This window comes from Piliocolobus tephrosceles, chromosome 3 (genome assembly GCF_002776525.5).
Source record: "Piliocolobus tephrosceles isolate RC106 chromosome 3, ASM277652v3, whole genome shotgun sequence".
Taxonomy (NCBI): domain Eukaryota; kingdom Metazoa; phylum Chordata; class Mammalia; order Primates; family Cercopithecidae; genus Piliocolobus; species Piliocolobus tephrosceles.
The window spans coordinates 137,940,943-137,952,313 of NC_045436.1; the positions used below are offsets into that span (position 1 = coordinate 137,940,943).

Consider the following 11,371-nt stretch of genomic DNA (forward strand, 5'->3'; position numbering starts at 1 on the left):
GCTGCAAAGCTCCAGTTTAGGTGCTCTACACTTTAGAAGGAAGGAAAAGGGAGAGAAAGCACAATTATGAAGTGTCCTCTTTATATACTGACAGTGTGTGAAATGCTAAATCCATTTAAGTCTCATAAAAACCTATTGAGGTAGGTGTTATTTTCATTTTACAAATAAGGAAATTGAACCTTAAAAAAGCTAAGTAATTTTTTCAAGACCACACAATTAATACACATGATCCCAGGAATCTGTAATATTCAGTTCATTCTTAAGTATGTTTTTTTTTGGGGGGGTGGGAAAGAGAGATGAAGGAAGTATGAGAGCTAGTAAAGAAGGCAATGATTTGCTTTATTTTTGAGATAAAGCAAATCAGTTATTTGGAATATGGAGAGAGATTCATTGTGGAAGAGCTGTTTTATAATAACAGGTTCTATAAGTTTCATGATATTGACCGAGATTTAAGTTGGCTGGAGGAAGAAAGATTCACTAGAATCATTGCCCTGTTTTATTTAATTCATTAAAATCATTTAAGAAAGTTTCAAGTAACAGGCAAACCATGAAGAAAATAAACATTCATGGCTACCTATGGGAGTGAATTCTGGATGTTGTCATTTTGATTTCTTTGTAGATATGTTCATTATAATTACATCATCTGTGTATGAGGCAAGTAGGACTGCAAGAAGATTGCTCTAATTAACCCTGGTATATTTTCTAACCAGAAAATATATCTTCCACTTCTAAAAAGAAACCATGTAAATTTATGACAATGCAATTATTGTAAAATGAAGTTTAACTTTGATATTTGTCTTTTTAAAATTATGATAGCCTTTTCTCAAGTATTTACAATGCTTTAGGAACAGTAATAATGCTTCATATTACTATGTCTCATTTTAATCCTCACAACAAACCTACTAGATATTATTATGCTCATTCCATGAAAACTGCAACTGAGGCCCAGCAGTTCATTATCATGCTCCAAATCGCAGAGCTAGTCAACAGCAGAGCTGAGATTCAAACTCAGTTCTGGGACTATAAAACTCATATATTTAAGGCCAGGGAGATATCGCAGAAAACTCCCCCAAAGTGGATTAACAACAGTTGGCATTAGAGAGGCTGAAGTAAAGTGAACACTGAATGTAAGAGCAAAAAGGTCTTCCACATTCAACAACAGGCAGTCATTTTCTGAAGACCTTAACTCCCCAAGAAGCAATATCAAGTTGAAAATATGAAGGAGATCCACAGAGGTCTGGTCTGAGTACTTTCATGAATGCTAGATCCAAATTGGGTGATTAAAAAACATTTCTTAGATGTGAGGGACAATTATGTATATTACATATATATGTGTGTGTGTATATATATATATTTTGTTTGTTTGTTTGTTTGTTTGAGATGGAGTCTCAATGCCTTGCCCAGGCTGGAGTGCTGCAGTAGCACGATCTCGGCTCACTGCAACCTCTGCCTCCTGGGTTCAAGCTATTCTCCTGCCTCAGCCTCCTGAGTAGCTGTGATTACAGGCATGTGCCACCATGCCTGCCTAGTTTTTGTATTTTTAGTAGAGATGGGGTTTCACCATGTTGGCCAGGCTGGTCTCAAACTCCTGACCTTACGTGATCCACCCGCCTCCACCTCCCAAAGTGCTGGGATTACAGGCATGAGCCACCGCACTGGGCCTCAAGGGACAAGACTATTATAAAAAATAATAGTGGGCATTATCAAATTTTTCATTTGTATGCAGGTAAAGTGCTAAGAGTTTACAGGTGCGTTAAATGCAAAGATAAGGAAATTGAATAACAGTTGGTGAAAAATGTTTTTCTATACGAGAATTATTTGCTATCACTGTTAGAGGCAATTTGCTGAAATAGGTGACTTGACTAATTTTCCATGTTTTTACCTTCCAGATGCCAAAAGTACTGTGGTGCTTTGAAGTCAGACAGGCCTAGACATAAAGGTATCAGATAAAAAACAGAATACCCACTTAAATTTGAATTTCAGATTAAAAAAAAAATTTTTTTTTAAATGAGTTTGTCTCATGCAATATTTGATATATACTTATACTGTACTTTTAGTTGCCAAATCTAGTAACCCTGTCTGGGTGTGAATCACAGCTAACTCTGATACAGTAGTAGCCATTGTGACACTGGGTAAATGACCTCATCTCCCAGCCTTCATTTTCTTCTTCAAAAGATGAAGTAGATACCTTTTCTACTTCACAGGATTGTTTTAGGATTTGAAAAAAGTTAAGTTCATTCTCTTGATAATTTCTTTGTGTGTCTGTTGATTACTTCATGGGTTTCCAAATATTTACCATTAATTTCATAGAGATAGATTTAAGACACTCCCATGGTATTCAAGGCAAGGGGCTTATTCTTTTTCTTTTTGTTTTTTGTTGTTGTTGTTGTTTTTGAGAAGAAGTCTCACTCTGTTGCCCAGGCTGGAATGCAGTGGTGTGATCTCGGCTCACTGCAACCTCCGCCTCCTGGGTTCAGGTGATTCTCCTGCCTCAGTCTCCTGAGTAGCTGGGATTACAGGCACCGCACCACCACGCCCGGCTAGTTTTTGTATTTTTAGCAGAAACGGGGTTTCATCATGTTGGTCAGGCTGGTCTCAAACTCCTGACCTTGTGATTTGCCCGCCTAAGCCTCCCAAAGTCCTGGGATTACAGGCATGAGCCACCACGCCCCACCAAAGGGCTTATTTTCTTAAGCAGATTATGTAGTTTAGAGAGGAGCATAATATAAAAGGATGGACACAATAAAATTTTAGCATAAAGCTAAATTGTGGCACAAGAGGCCACGTGTGTTAATTTGGGAACTTTTATAACAGAGATGGATTTATCAAAAACATGTATACTAGCTGCTTAAAGGTTATGTGTTTAAGTACAAGATTGCAAAAAATTAGATAGAAATGATATATTTGGTAAATTTTGATTTACCAAATTTACAACTAATTTCATAGAGATAGGTTTAAGATACTGCCATGTGAGTTGAAAGGAAGCAGTAAAATACAAACGCTAGTGATTTATTTGACTTTATAGAGTCAAACAGAGGTAAACATAAATTTTCTGAAAGTTATATTAACAATATGAATTTAGAGTCCTAAAAATGTTAATACACTTTAATCCAGTCATCTACTTTCTAAGTAAACATGAATTAGTCACAGAGGTACATAATGAAGAATAAGAATATTCATTTTGAGGCTGGGCTCAGTGGCTCACACCTGTAATCCTAGCAGTTTGGGAGGCCCAGGTGGACTGATCACTTGAGGCCAGGAGTTAGAGACCAGTCTGGCCAACCTGGAGAAACCCCATCTCTACTAAAAATACAAAAATTTCTGGGCTTGGTAGCCCACATCTGTAACCTTAGCTACTCGGGAGGCTGAGGCAGGAGAATTGCTTGCACCTGGGAGGTGGAGGCTGCAGAGAGCCGAGATGGCATCACTGCACTCCAGCCTGGGTGAAAGAGTGAGACTCCATCTCAAAAAAAAAAAAAAAAAAAAAAGAATATTCATTTTGAAATGTTTTAGACCAGAGGAAAAAATATCCAATAATAGGAAAATGAATCAATAAATTATGGTTGAATGAAATACAATAGAAGATTATATAATCTTAAAAAGAATGCATTAGCTACTTAGCAATATAAAAATTATCATAATATAATATTACATAAAATTAGAATAATATTAATTTAAAAAATATAATGGTGGGTATAAGAAAAATGTTAATATTGGTTATCCCAAAATAGTAAGACTATGTTTCCATTTTCTTTTCTTTCTTTCTGTAATATCTTTTTATGAAGCATGTTTTATATTAGAAACAGGAATTTATTTTTACAATTCTGGAACTCAGAAGTCAATCTTCCTAAAGTACACAGTACTCCTCTAATTTTCTCTGCTAGGCATCTTGAGGTGATGGCTTTTGAGAGTCTCCTACCCCCACTGGAGCTGAAACCATTCAACTGAGGCAATAAGTGTTACTTGGTTGTTCATTGTTCAGCAGGAAAATCATTGCAAATAGTGGAGAATGCATGATGTATTTTTGGAGGTAATAGATGGAAATAAAGGTAGTTTTGCTAAATGGAGACAGTATTTATTTCATGTCATTCTGATTTTCAGCCATAAGCAAAAGTTTTGTGAGTATGTAGCCTGTCATATATTGCATAAAACAGTTCTTAGGGAAATTTACTTTTAGGTTATTAGAGTAACATTGAGACACCAACTGAAATATTGTGATGATTTTTGTGCATCAAAAGTATGAATTATACTTTCAGGCAAGCTCAGCTTTATCCTATTTTATTTCTTGACCAGATGTGTGTCAAATATGCAATTCCCTCATAAAATACACAATTAAAAGATCAATGAATAATGAAGCTCATCCAATTAATATTTTAAATAACTTTTAATATCATGGCACTATATTTGAAAATTTAATTATACTTTGTAGAAAACCTAGACACTATTTTCCAGATTATAACCCTGGGTGAAGTTGGAGGTATAATTTTAATAAAATTCATCAGGCAATATTACCGTTGGTTTACTTCCAAATTTGTTGAGAGGTATAGACTTGAGAACCCCTCTTTTATTCCTAACTCTCATACATATTAATAGGCTCAGACTCAAGCAAAGGATAATGATGTTGCTGTTATTTTCATCCATGTGTAAATCCGCAAATCCAATGCTGAGTCATGAAAATCCTACTTTGACAATGCGACAGAACTGTTTATTACCCTGGGAATGATTTTGAAAACTAGCCATTTGTGTATCTTTAAGGAAAGGGAAAAATCAGCATGTTTATTGTTTTTTAAAAATTGGGGCCTGGATTTTGACGATGTCAAGATTTACAGTGTATCCCTGTTTGTTTTGAATACACCAGTGACTTCCACTTCTAGAAGACAAAGTTGTGTTACTTAAACAACCAAAGGTAAGAACCCAGGGATAATGATAGTTATATTTTTCACAAATGCTTATACTTCTGTTTTGACTCATTGAAGTATCAGCTTTTGCTTTGCTTCTCGTGTGATGTGCTCTCTAGATACAGACGATGGTTGTATTTTTGTTAACTTCTCTGTCTTTTGAACAGGTAAGTGAATACTCCACCTGGCAATATGATTCTGCTAATCTGAATATCACAACATAGTAAACGCTACCTGCTTTTCACAAATTTTAGTTTAATATTTAGAAGTCAAAAACAATACTTTTGGCAGGTATGTTTTTCCCCAAAGGAAGTGTCATATACTGATTTTTCTTTCTAAAATATTTGGAGATAGGACACTATCAAACTCATGTAAATCTTAAAGAATTCACTCCTAAAAAAGAGCTCCCACTCACTAGGAACTTAAGTATCAGATACTTTATCAACATTATTATAACAACCTGCAAATCCCCTTTCAGAGATGAATAAGTGGTCTAAAGAGATGAATACGTGGTCTGAAAAGATTAAGTGCCTCATTCAAGGACACAGTACTAGTCTATGAAGGAGGTGGGATTTAAATCACCTTGCCTTCTTTTAAATAACTCTATATGATAAGCATGTATGTTTTAATCAGAAAAAACCATTATTGGCTGGGCCTTGTAGCTCACACCTGTAATGCCAGCACTCTGGAAGGCTGGAGTAGGTGGATCCTTGAGCCCAAGAGTTCGAGACCAGCCTGGGCAACATGGCAAAACCCTGTCTCTACAAAAAATGCAAAAATTAGCCCAGGTGTGATGGCATGTGTCTGTAGTCCCAGCTACTCAGGTGGCTGAGGTGGGAGGATCACTTGAGCCCAGGAAGTCGAGGTTGCAATGAGCCGAGATCACACCACTGCACTCCAGCCTCAGTGAAAGAGAGAAACGTGTGGCAAAACCCCATCTCTACAAAAAATGCAAAAATTAGCTTAGGTGTGGTGGCGCACATTTGTAGTCCCAGCTACTCAGGAGGCTGAGGTGGGAGGATCACTTGAGCCCAGGACGTCGAGTTTGCAGTGAGCCGAGATCACACCACTGCACACCAGTCTGGGTGAAAGAGAGAGACACTATATCAGAGAAAAAAAAAAAAAAAAAGGAAAAGAAAAAGAAAAAATTGTTATCAATTATCAATTACTGTCATGTTTTTCTTTAATTAAAAATGAGTACTGCATTCATCATGTAATAAGATTACATGTTTTAAAATATCAGTGATTTCATTCTATATTGGAAAGTCGAACACTCTTAAACCAAGATTTTAAAATGTTTCTATCAATAAAGATACATCTTATAATGGGCTTTTTACATTTTGACTTATTGTTTATATATAGTTTAATCAATTTGTTCAATTACACTCAATTTTTCACTTGGCTAACACCCATAAACACCAATCACTCATTTCATGGTCATTTTCCTGCTCAGCAAATAAAAGAGGGTAGAGAGTGAAGTATCAGGATGTCAATGAAATTAAAAGGCCTATTATTTACCTGCTGTACCTTATGTCCCGTAGAGAATACACCCTCTTTTCCCCACTCTGGGAATATTTGTAAACATTGTGAACAAAAATAATCTCAGTAAAGCAAAAAACTATACAGGCCACAGTCAAAGTTAGAAATTAATGAGAAAAGTATAAATTACAGAACCTAGGCCTTAGATACATTTTTGTTTTAAAGAAAGAAAAGAAACCTCTTTAATTGAAGATATCAACAAAACAGCCATTGAAGATCACTCTCTTTTACATGGAGGTAATTTTTTAAGTTTTAAAGTCAATGTATTGAAAACTAAAAGTCTGGGTAACATAAATTATTTTCTAGAAAAACAAATGTCAAATTTAAGTTAAGAATCAAGAATTAATTTGACTAAAAATTGTGAGCAAAATTGAAAAAAGTGTCCAAGAACTACCTCCACAAAAGCTACTGCACCCTAAATATTTTTTACTTATTAATTTATTCAACAAATATTTATTTAGTTCCTACTCTAATGCTAGGCATTTTCCTAGGCAGAAGCTTTCCTTTGTTTTCTACTATATCTCCATCAATAGATCAAAGGAGTAAATCCATAGGATGCTACAGCCATTTACCTCAGGTGATAGTATGTGACATTTGGGCTGCCATATTTTATAAATTTTGGGTATGGCATTAAGCAGACTTTCCACAGCTAGTCCTTTCTTACATCTCCTTAAAGTAGAAATATAATATACTTTCCCATGAGCAGACAACCATTGTGCCAAGATTTTTTTTTTTTAGATGGAGTCTTTCTCTGTTGCCTAGGCTGAAGTGCAGTGGTACGATCTTGGCTCACTGCAACCCCTGCCTCTTGAGCTCAAGTGATCCTCCCGCCTCAGCTTCCTGAGTATCTGGGATTACAAGCATGAGCCACTGCACTCAACGAATTTTTGTATTTTTTGTGGAGATGGGGTTTTGCCATGTTGCCCAGGCTGGTCTTGAACTCCTGAGCTCAAGGAATCCTCCATGTCTGCCTCCCAAAGTGCTGGGATTACAGGTGTGAGCCACCCGTGCCGCCAGGCCTGTGCCAAGATTTTGAACAATGCTAATATAGCTACTTGATAGTCTGGGACAAGTGCTTACCGTTACAGGTGATGGTTCTCAAATGTTACCTTTCCAATGTACAAATCAACTTGAGCTTTAACAATTTTTAGTTGATAAAAAGGTAATTGATTAAATTCAATGAAATATTCAGAGGTTGCGGTGAGCCAAGATCGTGCCACTGCACTCCAGCCTGGGCAACAAGAGTGAAACTCTGTCTCAAGAAAAAAAAAAAAAAAAAATCACTTAAATGCAGTCATTAAAGTGATAAGTGTAGATGTATACTTTTTTTTATTAGACTTGCAACTAGTGTTTTGTGCAATAACATACAATAATTTCAAAAATTTTGTTGCTTTTTATGAACCTGTATAAGGCACTGTATAATGTTCTGGAGACATTAAATGAACTGTAATAAAAACTAGAGCTCACTGTGACCTGTCCTTAAGTCTGGGGGAGAGACACTGACATAAATGGATCATGATAAAATAATGGATCAGTGCACTGATGATAAGCTCTCTGTATTATGTGAGTGTTGAGGAGAAACCATGAGCACTCAGACATCCTAATTCCAGCAGTATTAGTCTGCTAGGGCTGCCATATCAGAATACCGCAGGCTGGTGGTCAACAAAAATTTATTTCTCATGCTTCTGGAGGCTGAAGTCCAAGATCAAGGTGCTAGCAGTTCTGGTTTCTTCTGAGGCCTCTCTCGTTAGCTTCCAGATGGTCATCTTTTCGCTCTGTCTTCCCATAGTCATTCCTTTGTGCATATCATCCCTCCTGTCTCTTTGCATGTCCGCATTTCCTCTTCTTATAAGTACACCAGTCAGATTGGATCGGGTCCACCCTAATGGTCTCACTTTGACTTAGTCATCTCTTTAAAGGCCCTGTCTCCAAAAACTGTCACATTCTGGGGTTAGAGCTTCAATATATGGATTTTGGGGGGAAACAATTCAGCCTGTAACACCAACCATTAGAAATACTTACTCTTTTCTTCATTCTTTACCTTTTACACATACTGTTCCCTCTGCCCAGAAAGCTGATTTCCTCTAATGTCTGGCAAACTCCTGTTCATCCTTCAAGATCCAATTACATAGCCCCTGCTTTGGGGAGCTCTGTGATTCTCCCACCTCTAACAGAGTTGGCCTATGCACACATGATATTGTCATATCGGATTTTTATCACTTACAGGTTTCTCTTACTAATTTCTCTAGGGCTGGAAGCCTGTCTTAATCAACATTCTATTTTCTTTTCTTTCTCACTTCCATACCTCAGCAACCTACACAATGCTGCTGTCATACGGGGCGCTCAACAAATGTTGAGAAGAAAAAATATTAATGAAATACAGATTGGATTACATGTTATCTGTAAATTGTTTGTAAGTGAAAATATCAAAACTTTAAATGTACCCTTTTCAGGGATAAGGTATAAACTTGGGAAAGAAGTAGGAACAAAAGGTTATACAAAATGCTGAATGCTCACAGTGACTGACAAAATCTCCGTGGAATTACAGTCAATGGAACCTCCCTTGCTGGGTTCTAAGTATCTGCCTTTTTATATGATTACTTACCTTTATTGTTATTATTGATAAATTTGCATTTACCTTCTTTCAGGGGATATAAAGAGAAACGAAGTAAGTTTCTTGACCTTAAGAAGCTTACAGAATACTGGGAAAGTGAGACATTCACCTGTACCCATAATAGATATATGTGTAAGAAAGTAAATTCTTAGGGAGAAAGGAGTGATTTAAGATATAGGAAATGCATGCAATGGATGGTGCCATCACAACTGATTTCACGGACTTTTTAAAAAGACTTTCCAAAACACCTGTCATCAGCATGAATTTCTAGAGAAATTTCATTGTGACACAGATATTGGGTTGAGGAACCCTAAGATAAAAGGCAGGGACTACTTCAGTTCATCAATATTTAATGATTTTTATAATCAAATATTCAGAATTCTGAATACTATCTGATTAAATGAAGGTAGAGAAGTGGGAAGGATAACACACTAAGGTCTCCAACCATTGTGCAAAGTCTTTGTTCTTACTCTTGATTGTATAACATATTAGTTTTAAAGTAAACTTGCTTTGATAATGAAGGATCTTGTGATGCCCCAGGATGGTAATTAATATATATGATTTTATAGTTCTAATAACTTTATTTAACAAATATTCGTTGACAAATATTCCCAGTTCTAGACACTGGGATTATAACAGGGCACAAAAACAGAATTCTCACTTATTATGCTTACATGTTCTGGTGTTTAAAACACTCTTACATCACTTTGTGTTCTTATAAAATATTTTGCTTAAAGAAAGGAGTATTGGAAAATATTTTGGGTTACTTGTTGGTTTTAGTTAATTGACTTTTGATTAATTGAGCTTTTTATTGTATAGTAGATACTACTTTAACATTTTCTGTGAATTGTGAAGATGATGATAATGATTATGATGACAATGATCTCTTCGGTAAAATTGTTTCTTCCTGAGCAAGTTTTGGATTTTCTTTATACATGGATAACAGTTTGACCTACCAAGTGTGGCAAGTCCCTGTGTTTGCCGGGGAAACATAGCAACAGTGTTTTGTCAGCTCTGTTTTACTTTTTCATGAGAATTACAGCTGGCTTATGGGCCTATAAGGATAATTATTATTTTCTTCGATGGTTGCTTTGACAATATTAAAGTCTCAAAGTGGTATTTCAGGGGAAGAGATTAAAGAAAGATTAATCATTTTAAGTTTCTTTGTCTCTTTAAGCAAGTTGATGGTTCTCTTTGTGAACTTAGAGATCACATAAGAATATTATCAACTAGTAGTCGTATAACTTTTCATAGCCTTCAATATTGCCTTATACATATTTTTCATTACCTCCTCATCGAGACTTATTACAATAGGCAGGGCAGGTATAATGTTCTGGAGACATTAAATGAACTGTAATAAAAACTAGAGCTCACTGTGACCTGTCCTCAAGTCTGGGGGAGAGACACTGACATAAATGGATCATGATAAAATAATGGATCAGTGCACTGATGATAAGCTCTCTGTATTATGTGAGTGTTGAGGAGAAACCATGAGCTTCCACTTTACAGAAGTGGAAGCTCTTCTTCCACTTTACAGAAGAGAGGACCCTGCAACTCAGAAAGATTTTTTTGTCAGGGTTTCACAGGTAATTTGCTACAGAGCTAGGGCTAGAAACTAAGTCCTTGTGGAAGAAGTGATTGTTATTTTCAGGCACTGGCTGTTTCTCTTTGGCAGAGCAGGCACAGCCCATTCTAGAAGTTACACAACTTCCTGAGCACTGTTAAATGTTAAAAAAACAAACTTAGCCCTGTAATTAAATACTGAGATGGACCGAGTGAGATGAAAAACATTATTATGGAAAATGTTTATTTTAAATTTATTTTTACCATGCTATATAACAGATCTCCAGATCTTATTCCTCCTAACTGAAACATTGTATCCTTTGACCAACTACATGTACCCTGCCCAATAATGGAAAACATTATTTTAAAGCAAAGGTGCTGACACAAATGATTTTTGATATTAAACAGACTCCTGTTTTAAAAATATGACTTTTTTCATTTAGAAATATATTAGGAGGAAATATAGATAAATACAAAGAAGAAAGTAAAAATACCGATGATCCCATCACTAAAAACTTGATGTTTAACATTAAAGTGCTTATTATTTCTATGTAATATATACACTTCTAAAATAAAATGTTATGATACTATAAATATTACTTCACAATTTGCTTTTTCTTCTTTAAATTTTATTTTTTAAAGTCCTTTCTTCCCTCCTTCCTTTCTTTCTCCCTTCCTTCCTTCCTTCCTTTTTTCTCTTCTCTTCTCTTCTCTTCTCTTCTCTTCTCTTCTCTTCTCTTCTCTTCTCTTCTCTTCT

General features: G+C 35.8%; 1 protein-coding gene across 1 annotated transcript in view; it reads left to right on the forward strand.

Moving 5' to 3' along the window:
• Positions 1-584: 584 nt before the first annotated feature.
• The window catches only part of CNGA1 (cyclic nucleotide gated channel subunit alpha 1), a 50,376-nt gene continuing 39,589 nt past the window's right edge, over positions 585-11,371 (forward strand). The window contains exons 1-2 of the mRNA XM_023224675.2: positions 585-595; positions 4,761-4,906. The gene's annotated coding sequence lies outside the window, so the exon portion shown is untranslated. The remainder of the gene's footprint in view (positions 596-4,760; positions 4,907-11,371) is intronic.